At 39.8% G+C, this 16,023-nt stretch overlaps 1 protein-coding gene across 2 annotated transcripts in view; it reads right to left on the bottom strand.

The window, feature by feature from the left end:
- The window catches only part of RARB (retinoic acid receptor beta), a 94,132-nt gene that overhangs the window by 46,834 nt on the left and 31,275 nt on the right, over positions 1-16,023 (bottom strand). The window lies entirely within an intron of this gene.

The raw sequence follows: 16,023 nt of genomic DNA, 5'->3' as shown, positions 1-16,023 counted from the left end.
ATAAATTCAAAGTCATGGCTGGAGTATGGCATCCTTAAAGACTCAATCTTACTATAATTTAGTGCTGTTTCTTGCAACATAAGACTCATCTCTTAAATAAAAAATAATTATCTAATGCAACCTAAGGCCAAAATAAACAAAGTTAGAACTAGTAAGAGCATTCAGGAAATTAAGTCCTAGATTTTACAAAATGCTCAAATAAAAATGGTTTGAGCTTATGAATGTAAGTAATGAGTTGGGTAAACAACAACCTTCCTAACAGATCCACTTGGAAGTCAGACACTCATCCAATAACAGACTCTCTCAGCCTGAAGGTCCCATCTATTTTTGTTACTGTAGAGATTCTCTAGCTCGAAGGCTGCACCTCAAAAGAAAAATAATTTGAAACCCAGGTCTCGTAACTGCTGAAATTCCTACAGCAATTAATGAGGCTTCTGCAGGTGGAAGAGTTCCAGTATCAGGTTATTGAGTTGTGAACTTGTAAAAGTTGCCAATCACAGCACTTTTTTTCTTACTCAGATACAGCTGTGAAAATAATCAACTAATTACAATGATCTTGAACAGAAATTAAAGAAACCTAGAGGTCTGGTTTGTACTTAAGGAACACCATTTCACTGAACTCCTCCTTTAACAAGTAAAAAAGAGAAAAATAGCCATAAATGGTAAGGTTAGGTGGCACAGAAAAAGGCAAAACCCAATTTAATTTCTTTATCTGCACTAAACCCCGAGCTTTAGATAATATCATGTAATAATGAAGAAAAAAAAGAGGATTACTTTAAGCATTTTAGAGCTCAACCCACAGATATTCAGCAAAAGTATTTCTGCAACAGACATTTGGAAATTTGACAGCACTATTTAACCTTCTCACTCAGATTTTGAAAATTGTTTCAGCAAGCACTAGGGTCAAATTTCAGTCAACATCACAGCATTATGGAAGAATAGTTAGCAATTTCATACTTGTTGGAGGGCTTCAGAGGTTAAAACTCTTCAACCAGCCACATGTTTACACCCTACAGGGAAGCTGTAAACTTGATGCTGCAGATGATTGCTCTGTGCCCACAATGTATTTGTCTAAAGATGCAATCATGGAAAGCTGTAAAATTGGCTCTTCTCAAAGTGCTCACCGAGATACGTGAGCAGTTCAAAAGACAAAACCCCCGTCGTTCAGAGCTAACTGGGAGACTTTCTGGCTATATGATCAGGGAGTGGTAGGGCAGGAAGTAAGGGCTGGTCATAAATTCCTTGCACAACCAACGTGCTATAGATGCTAATGTTATGAAAATACCTCAGATTCACTCAGAACTAAAAAATGCCTCCTTAATCACGTAACCCCTGGCAAAAGTTTTCTGCAGCTCTTGCACAGACAAGCCTCATCCTGAGGTTAGCTCCAATTTAGGAGATATTTAATACTGCCATCAAAGAGGAAAATAAGAACTCTCCACATCTTTTCCTTAAGCTACTGGACACAGAAGAAGAATTTAAAGTTATTTGTTTGGATAATTAAAACCTTTCAAGTTATCAATAAACACTGCTATTTTATATTCTACACTTCTGATCATTAACACTGTTTGAAATGGCAAGTATGGCAAGCATATGTACATTTGTTTACTTGCCAAAAAGAAAATTTATGGTAATATTCACTCCTTTCTTGCTTTGATATTCCCCTAACTGTGATGCCTGGCTCTGGGGTAATTGCTGATGTGGCTAACAACAACAGTGAGGCATCTACGGCATCTATTTTGGTTTAATTCAACAGGCAGAAAGTGTGAGCTGTGCTGGTTCAAGAGTCTCTCTACAGCTTATGTGGTCATCACTTTCTAGCTGGAAAGATGCAGGAAAAGCCAAGACTGGTAATTTCTGTGGCAGCCTAATCCAGTGCTGCTGCAGGTGATTTAACACCCACAGCCACCGATGCCATTACTCTCCTACCACCAGCCTGACAGGGCAAGAAACAAAATGGCCCAAATGAACAAGTCACCCGATACTGGAAAAGAAGAAACAGCCTTCTCCAAATATACCTGTACTTTACCAAAATATAACCAGTAGCTAATGGCACCTACTGATTAATGGGTTGTTCTGACATATAGCTGCAGGGTGTGCATCCTTATAAGCCAGGGTTTAATTACAGCCCATCAGGAAGAAAAGCAGAGGAGGCTGCCTCAGTCCTTACTAGACAAAGTTGACCACACAACCCAACTGAAAAACGTGATCCATCTGCCGACAGCAAGTATAAAGCATTCATGAACTCATTACTAATAAAAAAGGCTTAAGAAGAACAACTTTGGAAAAAGCAGATCTCCCGGTTGAAATGAAGACAGTTTCCTCATCAGCCTAATCTCCCCAGGCAATCTCCTCCACAGAGTGAAAGATAAAGAGGAGGATACTAATTGTGGAAGCTTTGACTGCTGTTTTACAAATTACTTTTTAACACCTGTATTTTATTTTCTTCCTGGAGTTACTCATGGAACATAAATAAAAATGAATTTGTTTACATAAAATATTCAGGTGAAAAAAAAATGTAATGTGGTCTTGGTCAAAACTAAGGACATGGTTCTCAACAGTGTATTAGTGTCCACTCACAAGTATCCTTCCCCAAGACAGCATTGGGATACCATTCCTTGTAAGATTTGTGGCAAACTCATTTTAAAAGCTCAGTGATACGTCATCAAAAAGATTCGATTTTTAAATTTTTCTCTGGACAGGCACTAAGGTTATAACTATCTTTGCACACAAACCCCAAGCCAAAGCCATCCTAGGGGGAGGGACAGGAGTCCAGGCACTGCTGGGTGAGGAGCATTATTTGCTGAGTGCTGGGGCTCAGTTTCCCCACCTGCCTCCAGATGCCTGGTGCTGGGCAGCCACAAGTTACGGCTGGCACTGCAAGCAGGGTCATGCTTAGAAACATTTCCTGAATCTGGGCTGAAAAAACAGAGTGTCCTGTCTTTCCCTCTGCAGGGGTTTGGACCCCAACTGCAGCTCTGCAGCGAAAGAAAACCATGCAGGACACAGGGATGGCGGGGCAGGTGCTTGCTGCCCAGTTAAACAGAACGCATTTAAACCCTTTCAAGGCCCGGTTCCAAATAGCACAGGTATAATAACATTGACCTTTTCACTAAAAATACTGAAGTTAGAACCAACCCTAAGTTTTCCTCCAAGTGCTTTTTGTCAAATGACTCCCATCTGATCTCACAACCCCAACAGTTTATTCATAAACCAAGAAAATCCAAATGTGACCTGACCTTAAAAAGTTGTCAGCAACTTCAGAGACTGAAAACCACCACTGCTTATAAATTAATCAACTTCTAGTGCGTATTGGCTGTTGGAAAACAATATACTACCTACTATAATGCAGTCACATCAAAATGAATCTGCTTGGCTGAATATTTACATGAGCTATTTTTTATGCAAATATTTTAGCATCCCATCCAAATTAACACCCTGTGATGGGAGATGAGACACTCCAGTGCCAAAATCAATCACAAATTATTCTTTCTTTGTAATTTAAAATGCCTTATGAATATAAAAAAAATCCCATTCTGTGAGACATAAAGCATTACTGTCATACATAATTGTTTTTGATAGCACCTACAAAGTACCTGAATTTAAAGTGGAGGAAGCTACTGAAGGTGTATCAGGAACAGTGATTTACTCCGATATTCCTTTTATCCTCAACTTTTGAAAGGAACATGGATCTCATGTTTTTATTTTAGAGAAGACAAAGCTTTGTGGAAATCACACTTTTGAATTAATTCTGTTTTTCTGAGCTGCTTTTATCAGCATCCTTTACACAGAACATTTTGGACAAACATTTCAATTTTTAATCTCATCTTTTCTGTGTATCACACCATGCTCCTCCCAGGCCCACCAATCTTGTTATCTTAATGGATGACAGATAGAGTATCACTCTGACCATGCCACATTAGGCATCCTCATTTACCGAGTGCAAGGAAAAAATGCTGAGTATAAATTATTCAGAAATCTATTGTATCAGCGTGTGTTCCCTGAGCATCCACCAGTGGCAGAGCAGACAGATTATTTTTCACTTTTAATTGTGTTGATATCTTATCTGCCGCACTGAAAGCAGAGAGTGATATGTGAAACCATACGTATCAAGCAGCAAACAAACCTGGCTTCCTAGGTCTATTGCATAGAAGTAAATAATCTATTTAGTCAATCCAACCTCAACACAATGCCGAAGAAAACACCTCATCCCATTCACCACTTACTGTTGTAGCAGTTGACTGTGAATGAGTCAAACTTTGAGAGCTCAGTACAGAACAGAGTGCCCACAGAGAACATTAACTATTTCAGTAATATTTTGAATCCCATTATGCCACTGGCTATCTGAATACAAAGGACTGCATTAAGGATGAGCCCTCAAGAAAAGGTTAAGTGTTTAAACTTACGAAGTCTTACGGATTTGTTAGCATGAACTGCTACTCTTACACATTTGATAGGGAATCTGTACAACTCCCTCTCCTTCACTGTCCAGTTGATTTTGGCAAGACAAATGATTTAGAGCTCAAGTTATGCACATGCATGAATAGATGGATCATTTGATCTCAACAATGTCTTAAAAATATTTTGCCAGCACAGGGCATGCCAAGTCTTATTTGCAGGCATAGTGGGCTTACAAGCTGAAAACTTGCACTGCAAGCCAGGGACAGGGTAATCAGCAGAGAAGGGCTATTGCAAGCTCAATCTGTTTGAACAGCCTGCTCGGTTCATCTGGTTCAGCTTTGATTACCCCCAAATACAGGCAGCCAGCTATGACTCCTGCAGATTTAGAGGCCATTCTTTGGTAAATTTGCAAAATAAGCTTCTGAGTGAAGCATATTGCTACTTTATCGTAAAAGAAACAAAGGAGTAGGAAGGACTTTTCTATGGCACAGTTTATCAGTCATTTATAAACTCAGACTGAGCTCTCAGAGGAAAGATAAATACCTGTAATAACTGAAAAGAAAATCCAACCCACCACACACCTGAAACCTCTGCCCTTAGCTTTATTCCGAAATAGGGCTGGGCAAATATGTGCACTTTTTACGAAAGAAATGTTTGTGATGCATGGCCTCTTTTCAATCACTCTATTTTAATCATTTAAGTTACCCTCTATCCTTGTTAACCCTGTAAAATGTATTTAGAGAAGGTAAAGCCCCATTCCTGCTCTCTCTGGAGCATCAATAGACATTTAAGGTACATCTCAGTGACAGCATCTGCACAAAACTGCTTTGTTCTTTGACCAGGGAATTGCCCAGGTACCTACATGAACTAAATGTAGTTCACAGTATTTTTATTAACTAGTGGCAGCAGACATGGAACAAAAAATCCCTTCCTCACCAAATCCTGGTATAGGATCAGCAATCAAGCTAGGGCAAAGACACACAATTTTTAGTTGTTAACCAGGAATATTTGCTCTGGGAGGCCTTGGTAACATGCAAACCCACAACTGGAGTTGCATAGAAAAGCTTACAAAAGACTTATAACCCAGCATATGCTGTTCAGTGATACCATATAGACAAAACACACTGCAAAATGGCTGCAGCCAGAACAGGAGACCCCACAAGTAATGAAAGCTACCAAAACAGCTATCTAAAAGGAAGCTCAAATGAGCTTATTCCCAGTTGCACAGCACTTTTCCAGGATGTCTGCACTGTCTATCACACTTTGGAAGTCACGGCTTGCAGAATAAACAAATTAATTATCTGACATTGTGGCTGGAAACCACCGCTGGCACAAAATGGAAGCAGCTACAACAATAAGTAAAGGAAGGCTTGCTGCCAGAAAGCAGGGAAATTGTGCTGCTGATGTACATCAGGGCAGGACAGGCAGAACTTGGCAAAAACAAATGAAAAAATCCTGTTAAATGCCAGTAGCTGGTAGAGAGCACCTAGAGATGCCAGCCAGCCAGTGGTGGAGGAGCTCAGCATCAGCCCGCCCTGGGAAGGGCTCTGGCTTTGTTTGTCATTGCTGGTATTTCCAGCTTGCCCTCCACAGTTCTGCTTGTCTAGCCATTTACTCTGAAGATGAAGAGCAGCCCTAAGATTCCACACCCAAATAAACCTAAATTTTCTCTGGAAACCAGTGTGGCAGTGATTTTCATTCTTTTTAATTGACAGAACTCAAAACACAATAAAAATAAGCAGCTGTCATCCCACATCTTGCATATGGAAATACAGACCTGTGCATCTAAGAGCAACCCACTCTGGGGAAAAAAAGGTCTATTATCTTTTCATTGTTGTAGCACAAATGGAAAAGTTTGAAATATCTCAGGATTTTCTCATTTCTTAAAAAGAGAAAAGGGCCCAAAGGACATGGACGAGCAGATGAGGAACATGTCACTCCTCTCTAAGCTACCACAGTGGGGATACTCATCTGCAACTACAAAAAAGTTGCCAGCAAAGACAGAGCAGGCCATGTTTGATAAATCCTAATAGTTTCTAAGGTGAAAAAGGTCTTATGGGCTTCACAGGGAAAAAAAAAAAAAAAAAAAAAAAAAAAAAGAAAATTCTGATGACAGAGCTTGAAGAAAATTGTTCATGGGGCTAGTAATGCCAATTAGCCATCGGCCACTGGTGAGGCTGGAAAGAAACACCATTTTTTATTGTGCCCCATGACAAAGCATTTTCTGATTCCACAAACCTTGGTTTAATGTTAAAAACATGCCACAAACCATCAAAACATTGACTACTTTTTTTTTTTCTGGGGAGTTTGAAACACTTCTGCTGGCCAGCTGGCAGAGAGGCAGCTACCAACAAAACAGGGGAGATGTGTTCCATCAGCTGCAAATCTGCAACAACCGGATTCTTCCAGCGAGGGTACCACGGCATCCCTAAGACTACGCACGTATTTTTCCACAATTTCGATTTTTACTGAACTCCTGACCTTTTTAGCAAACATGTCAAAGTCTCCAGACAGAACAGTCATCACCTTGAAACAATATGTGAGGGGAAAGAATGGCTGAGATTTTCTGCTTCTCCACTTCAGTGATTTAAACGGAGAGGAAGGCGCTGGTATGCGCTTCCATCTGCTTTTTTCAAATTGAGAAAAAAAAGGAGATGGAATGTATATAATTAAAAAGTTACAGTTAACTTCCTTTCAGTCATGTCTGTAGGATGATTTTTGGCCTGCTATGAAACTCCAGATGGGAAGAGTAATGAATATAATTTAATACAAATAACAGGAGATCAAAGAAGTGCTTTTCTGAGTTATTTCCCACAGTTTAATGGAGAACTCAGGAATGAATTATCGCATTTTGCTGTTGTTTTATATTTTTGTTTATGCAAATCAATTCCCTTTAACCTAATTTGTGAAGGATCAGACCTATAACCCAATAAAACCGTAAAATGTCACTAGGATGGTTGTACAACTGGCTAGCACTTATCCAAAAGGCTGTATGTTGCTAACTGCTCATCGTTTTTTTCCTCTCTTCCCCTCCAGTGCCTCAGGATTTATACCACCAATTAAGACAATAATGAGTGCCCCAGGTTGACCTCCCAGGAGCAAGAATTAATTAAGCGCAGTATTTCTTCGTAAAGAATGACACTTTTCCAAACCATTTATGTAGCTGCCCTCCTGCATGGAAGCACTGTATCACAGAAGACTTTTCAAATTGTTATCCCTCAATCGTCTGACTGATTCTGGTTTACGCTCATAATTCGTGTCTTTGTTTTTATCCACTGGGTTTTCAGATGGCTGGAGCAGGGGGACCATCTTCTTTGGACAATGTCACAATTTTACTAGGATGCACATGGGGGTTTTTTTTTGCACACAGCTGCAATGGAAAGACGCTGAACAACAGCTACTCTAACAAAGTAGTGGACCTCCTAGTAAAAACAAACAAAAAATCTCCACCAAGCTATGCTCATGCAGTGACATGCAGGTTCCTGCAACAGGCAGGACAAGGAAAAGACTCATGTTAGCTACGGAATTACCATGCTGCAATTACTTGTACAAGTCTCTCAAATTAACCTCTCCATTTAGCTGCTTGGCAGAGATGGAAACATGTGAAGAGGAAAGGGCAAGCTCAAACACAAACCTACATGGGAGAAAGAAGGGGTGTGCGTGCTCCAAGGAAATTCCCCGCACAGGAAGGCTTTGTGTCCTCTTTCTTTTCCCCTCCCAGCCTTCCCCACAAAGGCTTGCAGAGTTCCCGCACATATTTGGCAGCAGAGTTATTTATCAGAAGAGGCACAGGGACTTTATTTAATTGTCAGCCAATACAAAAATCCCTGCATTTCTGCACCATCTGAAATTTATAGCGGCGCTAGTTTCTTTCCCGCTATCAGCAACCGAATGTTTACAGCTCAGCTGAAACAATAATGCAAACTATGCCACAAATATTTATATATGCCTGCAAGCTGGCTGAGGTGCAATTCCCCTCGCGCTAGCAGAGAGATCTGCACAGTTTGCATGCACAGCCAGCTGTTCCCTGCTCTCGCCCCAGCTGACCTGGAGCCAATGCAGCAGCCCAGCCTGAGCCTGGCTGGCTGGGTGGGTGCCTGTGGGTGCTGGCAAAGAGCTGGCTTTGGCCATGCCACAGCATGGCCCCTACTTGCCTTCAACACCCAGCATGCTTCTATTCTCTTTGACCTGGGAGGAGTTTTAAAACGTGCCCGATCCGCAGCAAAGAAGTTTCTGATGAGGTATGAAGTGACATGTGAAAACAATGCAGAAAGAAACCTAAAAATACTCAGAAGAAATAACATGGACATAAACATGCCAAAATAAACCAGATGTCTTGAGCATTATGCTTCCTGGTACAGTTTTCAGGCATCTATCTGAGTGACTCATCAACACACATTCATTATCTCCCCGTAATTTTTTTTTTGCTCTTCGTTTTGACAGTTGACGTCTAAACAAATATGTTGTACCAGATCTCTTGAAATCTGGCAAGTAATATCTTGTACTTACTACTTTATGCTGCACTCTCATTCCCCTGTGTTCAGCAACAAAGAAACTCTGCTAATACAGAGCTATCCACTAAAATCCTCTAAAGCCTAGAGTTTAGTGAAACTTGGATGCCTGGAGACTAGAAAACAGAGTTCAAGTAAACACCCAGAAATATGCAAGTCTGGCTCTCTAGTACTGGCAGTAGTCAAGGAAAATTACCTTTCCACGCTGCAGCTGAAACTCATTACCAAAGGCGACAGCAGAGGGATGAGTTGGAGCTGGACCAACTTGGAAAACCCACCATTTTTAAGAGTGAGATGGTGGCCATATCCCCCTGCCCAGTTTCTGTACACAGTCAAAGCATCCACGGTCAAAACAGTCTGGACAATATGGAAAAGCAGGCTGAGAAAGGTGGATGAAATGCAGTCTTGTGCCAGTACAAGGGATTAGCAACTGCAGAAACAGAGCCAGAGGAATCAACTGACTAGTTCCTCCAAGCAATAAAGACTTTTAGGGTAACGCTAATCGGAGAGATGCATCTTGTTGTAAACCCCAACACAAATCATACCGAGATGCTGAAAAAGCATCACAGCTTTCAGGACAAATGCAGTGCTGCTTCCACCTTGACTGGTGGATCATTCAGCCAAGCTGTAGGGAAGCACGGGAGAGTCTTGGACTGGGCAACTTTAACAACGAGAAAACATGACCTTTCAGAGATGAGTGAATGAACTGGAGCTGATTAATCAAACACAGGAAAATCTTAGCAAGATGTTTTCCTGTTTTCTCCCTCCCCTGCCAGACTTCAATCAATGGCCAGATTCAAGCACAGAGCTCATATAATCACAAGACGATCATTCTTTCAGTTTACGAAAATCACATGGACTTAGAGTAAGATGAAAGGTCTTTTTAGTTAGTTCATCCATTTGGTTCCTGGATGCTGTGCTTGCATCTCTCCTGTTCACCTAACACTCCCTTTTCTTTCCTTTAAAAAAAGTATGTAGTTTTCATTTTTGTTTCTGTACATGTAACAGTCTCTGGGCATTACTATCAACAAATGTGGACTGGGCAAGACCATTTGCAGCAGCATCTGAGAAATGCCTTGATCCCCTGATCCAAAAAAAAACCGTAAAAAATGGTAGTTCTTATTCATTTAAAAAATGATGGCTTGCAGAGCTCTCTCTCTTATATGCTCTGCTTAAATATTGCTAAATCTGGAGCACTGCCATTCTTTAGGACCAGCAGAAAGCATGTAAGGATCACGGTGCACACTGAAGCGAGGAACTAATAATTTGCATATATATTTATCACAGGTGCACAGGGCTCCAAGCAAGGCAAGCACTCCAGAGACAAGGAAGACCCCTCCCCTGTTTGGAAGATTCATCTGGAGAGCAGCCAGCCAGGACACTCGCAGGAGGAGTGAACAGTAGCCCATTGGAATGGTTACGCCACAGCTATAAATCTCTGCTTTCCCTGTTAAGCGCCTGGGAGGAGGGAGAGGGAACCGGCCACAGCTGACAGTAATGGGTCCCATTAAATTGTCGCTTTTAAAGAGACTCTAAAACAAGAACAAACTTGCTTCATAAGCATTTGATCAGTTTCCCTGACACCAGGCAATGGCAGACCCTGCTCACGTGCACTGGCTGGGGGCTGCTGGCTCTCCCCTCCGGCACTGGGTTCTGAATAGCTGGAGTGAAATCACTGACTGCATTTACAGCCAACCAAATCTACATTTTTGGCACTACTTACAACTGTGTCTCACCTTATAATTTATGTATCCATTATTCTAGACAGGGAATCCAGAAACAATATATTTTTTCCCCTCTAAAGTATAAGTATTATGATCCAGTTTTTATTTCATAGTAACTTTTCCCACTAAAATACATTAAATGAGAAATTTTAAGCATGGCCACGTGAAATCATAAGGGACTTTATATACAAAAATGTTCTTCTCCTTCTCAGCTGTCTCCTGAATTGAGCTGTGGAAACCATGGGGGCTCCTGCTTATTATCAAAAGGAAGAACAATTTATGAGTAGGGACTCTGAATATTTGGCAAACCAGCTGCAGCAGCACACCAGTTAAACAGTTTCTATGCCAATATACCAAAAGTACCAATTACAGAATTGGGTGCATGACTTCTTTAAAACTACAAGTTTTCATAACTGGAGTACTGAGATGCACAGGTGTCACACCTAGAGGTGTCCCCTGTATGTGGGAAGTTCCTCTGAAAAAATAAGAATAATATGAAACAGGAAGAAGGACACAACATGTATATAATTTACATTATTCTCAGGAGACAAGGTATCCATATTTCAAGACTACAGCAAAATCTTGATACAAAGAGGGAAAGATAGGCACACAGCTGTAAACTCAACTTTGTCAGTTTCTGCTCTTTTTAATAGGTACTCAAAAGTGAAAGTTTTTTTTAGTAAGGCATTTGTTTTGTTTTACAGGACAAAGAAAAAGAACAATGTATATAATAAACAAATTGGATAAAGAATCTCTAAAGCTGACTTCACTGGAAATACTGAATCTCAGAAAATGACATCCAGTTGTCTTTTCTGCTACAGCAACAGACAAAGACCAGCTCCACAAATCTGAACAGCTCTGGGATCCATGGTACAAATTCAATTGCACTCCATTTCCAGAAGAATCTAAAGCAAATACCCCTCTAGGAAATTTTCTCAAAGGAACACTTCATTCAGGATTAGAAAGAACCTCTGTTTCCATTATCAGGTCAATCAGTAAGTGCAGATGGCAATGGAAGGCCACTTTCCAAGGCCAAAGTATTCCTTCAAATTGGGAAGCTGACCATTTACAAACTGGATGATGGTTTACAATAACCAGAAAATATAGATAGGTGTATCTTTCAAAATAAATTCCAAAATTGCAGCAAACAAAGAGCATCTGAATAGCTACTTAAAACATAAGTGTGAACAGAATTAAATAATGATTAATTCCATTTTCTACCATTATGAAAGCCCTTAATTTTGGATTTACTTCTCTAAGACATGCCAATCAGAGAGGCTTTAAGTACTTGCTAAAAAACCTACAATTTGGAAAGATGCCTAAAGTAAGCACAGCAGTGACCTCAACCATCTCTCCAGCACCAAAATCACACTCAGAGAGAACTACTCTTGGCAAACTATTCTACTACTTTTTTTCTCCGGGAAAAACAGTGCACTTTCTTATGGGGTGCAGCAAGCTATCCTAAATCTAAATTCAACAAATCAATTGTATACCCTTCTCTACCAATTTTTCATTAACCAGACTTTATTTTAATAAAGTTCCAGAGTTAGAAAGCTAGTTCATTGTAATTTTATACATTTGCAATTGCATAAATGTGGCACAGTATAAAAAAAAAGGAGGCTAGTACTATTATAAGAAAATCTCAGAGTATTTAATTTCTGAGATGTTTGGTCTGATATTCCTATTTCCTTTACTGGATTACCTCTGCAAACAGTACTTTTAAAGATCATATTATAAAATCTTGTGTTAAATATGGTGGAAAGCCACATTTTTTCCTACATCTGTACAATTTGCAGGGCATGTACAGGACAGCCTGTACTCTACAACTATAATTAAAGGCCACATGTGGTCCTTAAACTAATGGAGAGGTATGAAATAGATTGACAAGATGAGAACAAAATAAAAGGTTTTTCCCTCTTTCTAGTGAAGAAAATTGAAAAAGTAAAACCCATTAGAACCTAGTGACAGGAAAATAAAAACATACTCCACATTCCCTGCATGCAAACCTCTCAGCAGGCAAGTGTGCCAGCCGGAATTGCAGCCCACCTGCTTCTGGCATCTCTAGTCGGTACCTCACGGCACGATTTGCATCGATGGCACTTCTACGTGAGCATCTAATTTACTTAATTCTGCTGAAGGTGTTGTAAACCACACACACTTTACTGACGCGGTGTGAGCCCGAGCTCTCTCAGCCATTTGCTAATAAGCCACAACAGCTATGGGCAGGTGAAATCTGGATAGAAATGTGACAAATCTACAAGGACCCTTCATCATCCACCTTGGTGAGAAACCATGATTCAACTCCAATAACAACATGTCAATGCACATATAAATTTGAAGTTTCTTCTTTTTACAGTGTATATTCTGAGGTAGAGAAAGGCACAGACACTACCAAAAGAGTAAGACTCAACAATTTTAGTTTCTTAATAATAACAGTGAAAAACCTGTAATTATTATGGACTGGTTAGTGTCCAAACACCCTGAAAAGATATGCAAGGTCAACAGGACTAAAGGCTATATTTATATCAGGAAATGCTCTTGGAACAGTCATGGGCACTATGGCTTGCTAGCATATGATGGGACAGTCCACATCTACCTTAGTCAACTCCTTTGGCCTCTGAAACAGGACAGTTGCACCCAAACTGTACACAGGGGATGACTGCCTGCAGGAGGAACACTACTTGGTACCAGAAACCTTCCAGGTACACAGCACGGCAAAGCTGTGCCCCAAAATGTGGCTGGTCACAACACACCAGAGTTCACGAGTCAGACACTGCTGTTCTTTTTTGAGAAAGCCTTCACTGATGGTATCAGGAATTTTATGAGAGAAGGGAGTGCAAGATTTAAGCCAAACAATTATACATCATTATTTGACAGTTCATGGAAAACAAGAGAGTACTTTCCAGTTCCTGTTTCCACAGGACATTAGCCCTTGTGCTCACAAATAAGTGGAGCAGCAGGGTTAGCACAGTTAGAAAGTTAATTTGGGATAATCTCTGCGCTTTTATTGCACCAGCATGGTTGCCAGAAAAAATTACAATATTTAGTAAAAAACAACTATTCTCACAGCTTAAGATGAACGCTTGGTCTATGACAAGGCAACAAGCAGGGTAAGAGGAAGAGTAGATGTGGATGTATGTGCTGTACTCTCATAGAGACACTGCTGCTCTTGGTCCATCTCTGCTCCAGAAGCCCAGTGCAAGGGAGCAGCTGAGCTGTAACCCATGACCTGGGTCCAAAGCACTGGAAAGCATACATAGCACATAACACAATTTACATTTTTGCTATCTGTCATAGTTAGCAAGCAGTTTTATTTCTTCATTCATGGCATTCACACAACCCAGAGAGTGATTTTAATAAACCTGGTAAGAAAAATTTTTTATTCCTGATCCCATCTATTTCATTACGTTTGCTTGCTCTCAGAGTGCTTCCAATTAATATATACTTCCCCATCTTAAAATTTTTGAAACAAATTCAGGATTTATCAAAAGTTTTATCTCCCAAACAACAACAAAAAAAGAACCAAGAACTTACTGAAACAGATACCACCTTTTTCACAGGGCATCTGGACTTCTTGGGTTTGTTATTTGAAAAGCTAAAATTTCAACAATGGCATTAAAATAATCAGGTCTCCTCTGAGAGCACGGAATGAATAAAATTTCCAGGTTTTCAGTACTACATTTAAAGCAATTGCAACCCATTTAGTGTCTTTCTGCATATGGCACAGCTTTCTGCAAATGAATGGCTTGGAATGTTGCTATGCTGTGAAGTGCTTACAGTTTAAGATTAGATTATATTAACAGCATGCAGAAATGTATTTCAAAATACATTTTTCACCTTCTAAAAAGTATTGTTGATTTAACTGAAACTAGAAGCAATTTTCCATGATTTGAGGCATTTTTCATAGCTGTGCATGGATGACAGCATGCATCTCTACTGCTGGCACTGTCACTAATACAGCCTAAATGGAGACGAATACAGCTTGATCATTCAAGCTGATCTATATTTTTCTTTGAACCAACAGAAGCTTTTCCAACTGCATTGCTGCAAATAATGTTACTTCTTTCCCTGATACAAATCATACTGTGCACATATTTTCAACATTATATTTCTTACTTTCTGTTTCAATTGTAGGTGATTAAAACATGCCGAGAAAACAAAACCAAATACATGGAATGTTAGTTAGCTAGTTTTATGAAGTGTGCTTTTATTTTTCACTGCTAAGTAGCTGAGAAAATTCTATGTCTGGATCCTTAATTCCCTATAAAGAGGCATAAATATAGGCTTAAATATAATTATATTATAGCTAGAAGCTAACATGTGCAAGAGTCGTGTTATCAAAAAGAACTGCTCCTTAAGATCCCTCCACAATCCCAGAACCGCCTAAGAAAATGCAAATCTGTTCTCACATGATGTAAGAGATATTATTAAAAGGAAAAGGCATCTGTCCCAAAGGACACTGTTCCATAAAGGAAACTTTTTTATAACAATCCATAAAATATTTTAGGTCTCTCAGCAACATTTCTCGCAGACCAAAGCATAATATCATAGAATCATGATATCATTTAGGGTGGAAATAATATTCTTGCCATCAAACTTCAAACAAATAAATAAAATGAAAGCCAGTTCCTCTCTCTCTCTCTCTCTCTGTAGCATTTTTTAAGCCAGTTGTTCTACCAATGCTGATCAGGGATTCATGGCCTGCAACAGGAAAACCCCAAGCTCCGCAGCTTTCAGAGGGACATAACCACGGGGAACATTATCTCAGAGAACACTAACACAGTTGTGCTTGAGCACCTAACCCAAAGGATCATGGGGACAGGCTGTTCTGGAGGGTGACCCAGAGCAGGTCTGGTCTAGATGCTTTGAATCAGCAATCAGAGGAGCTTCTCTCTCTCTTAACAGACTGCAGAAAGCCCAGCCTTCAAAGCTAGGCAAGTAATTTCGGGCCTCAAGTTAAGCGGTGCGACTGCCTCACACCACATATGTAAGTGATTAAGTAAAAACTATAACAAAATGACAGCTTTTCTCTTAAGCTTAGCATTGTAACCTTAACAGCAAATTTGGATAAAGCAAAAACTTTCATTTTCTCTCTTTTCTTTTTTCCCCCATGTGTATTTTATCTTTTTTGGGGAGTCAGTCCTACAAAATTACAGACCTAAATATCAAGGTTTATATCAATGCCTATTTTTCCATACTGCTTCAAGTCTTTGGCATAATAAAAATATATATTTGAGTCAGGAATATGTCAAACAAATAGACATATTATCATAGCTGAAGACCCTTGAATATATATTAAATGTGGCTACCCTTTTAATTTAATGATCCCAGATTAGATATGAGTCTATAAGAAAACTGATGGAAGGAAAGCTATCCTTATTTTATGA

The sequence above is a fragment of the Coloeus monedula genome (genome assembly GCF_965178545.1).
Source record: "Coloeus monedula genome assembly, chromosome: 1".
Classification (NCBI taxonomy): Eukaryota; Metazoa; Chordata; class Aves; order Passeriformes; family Corvidae; genus Coloeus; species Coloeus monedula.
The sequence above is the reverse complement of the archived record's forward strand: the minus strand, read 5'-3'. Positions and strand labels throughout refer to the sequence as shown.